We start from the raw sequence: 1,847 nt of genomic DNA on the forward strand, positions 1-1,847 counted from the left end.
AGCATATTGTCTAGTTTTAAATGTAAAATTGGCAAGTGACTTAAAAACATTTCTATGAAGAGAGGTATTGAAGATAATTCTGACTATGGAAATCCACGTGAACAAAAAAACAGCCTACCAGACACTCCTTGTCCTGTACTATTTTTTTTTTTAGGTGAGGTAACCCTTGGTTGACCTCACAGATCGCAAGGACCTTGTCAACTTACAATCCCTTATTTATTTATTTATATCTATCTATCTATCTATCTATCTATCTATCTATCTATCTATTTGTTTATTTATTTATTTACTTTATTTTATGCCTTCAGCACCTGGTCTTCCTAGGTGGTCTCCCAGCCAAGTACTAACCAGGCCTGACACTACTTAGCTTTCAAGATCACACGGGATCGGGCTTGTTCAGGGTGGCGTGGCCGTAGACAGTACTGTTCTATTTCACAGAGACAAACTCTGTGTGGCTACTGAGCACTTGAAATGTTGCTTAGTGTGACTCAGGAACTGAAGTTTAAATTTTATTTAATTGTAATTAATTTAAGTTTGCATTTAAAACTGATACTCTATTCCATTCCTGGAAAACGTCTAAGTATATTTAGCATGACTTGAGGATGTGGATCTATTCTGGCAACTATAAAATTTCTGAAATCTAAATACAGATCAAGAATTTCCAATAATTTTTAGCAATGGATTCGAGCATCTGTAAATGGAAAATACTCATAGGACTTCAAAGACTGGGTATGAAAAAAAGAATATAAAGTATCACGTTAATAATTTTTAGATTATGTGGTGAAATGTTAATATTTTTAATACGTGTGGGTTAAAATATATATTAATAAATTTCATTTCACCTTTTAAAAACTTTTCCAACGTAGCTACAAGAAAAGTTAAAATTCCATGAGTGACTCCTGACAGCACTGATAGAAATGATTCGTTTTCCTAAACCAGATCGCCCACCTTTGATGGCCCTCGAAGGTCTTAGAAAATGTTAGTATTGTCTACCTCCCTTCAAGCTCTTTGTTTCATAGCCAAGTTCACCAGAGAAAGAAAAGACATGCACCACACGGGCACGGACCCCGCTGGGGTCATTTTCTCTGTGCCAGACTTGGGGCTGCCAATACCATCATTTCCATTGGCAAAGCTCTTGCAACTTTAAAAGAAAAGTGTAATTACTCTTCCTACCTCACGGAGCTATTAGGAAGCGAAAGCAAGAAACTCTATGTGAAAATGCTGCGGCTTCTGCACAAGGGCTGATTGAAATAACAGCCAGGTCAGCACTTTTCCACATTCTCTCCTCTAATCTTCACAACACTCATCTCAGAGAAGAGGAAACTGGCACAGAGAGTCTAAGTCACTTGCCTAAGTCCTGGAGCTGGTATAGGGTGGAGCTGGTATATGGCGGAGCTGGTGTCTGAACTGCGAGGGAGAGATGGACAAGGGACCTCACCATCTGGCAACAATTTTCAAATGAGAAACTGAAACTGCAGGTCTCTCTGCTCCTCTGCTCTGCAGGCTGCCCTTTCAGCCCTTGGACAGAGAAAAACTTCCTGAATGTACTCATTTTATTTCCAGAGTTTTCTGGTAGGAGTGCTGGTTCTTGAGAAATGAAACCTTATTCTTGAGCTGGCTCCGTGCATTCGGGGATGCACCCAGGTGGCATCAGTGTGGCCAATACTAACTACTGCTTTGTCCAAAGCAACAGTTGATGCTCCGAGGCTGCTTGTACCTATGGCCATGAGGCCACCCTCATTCCTGCTGCCCACAGTCCTCCAGCCTTGTCCTACCACCTCCGGCTCTGAATGCCTGTTTCCTCCCTCCCCAGCCATGACCAGCAGCAGGCCTGGCATGGGTGATGG

The 1,847-nt window shown here is 41.4% G+C and overlaps 1 pseudogene; it reads right to left on the bottom strand.

Annotated features, from left to right (window-relative positions):
• Window positions 1–299: 299 nt before the first annotated feature.
• LOC111738167 lies at window positions 300–418 on the bottom strand (annotated as a pseudogene).
• Between the last annotated feature and the right edge of the window lie 1,429 nt (window positions 419–1,847).

The sequence above is a fragment of the Pteropus vampyrus genome, unplaced genomic scaffold (assembly GCF_000151845.1).
Source record: "Pteropus vampyrus isolate Shadow unplaced genomic scaffold, Pvam_2.0 Scaffold35, whole genome shotgun sequence".
Taxonomy (NCBI): domain Eukaryota; kingdom Metazoa; phylum Chordata; class Mammalia; order Chiroptera; family Pteropodidae; genus Pteropus; species Pteropus vampyrus.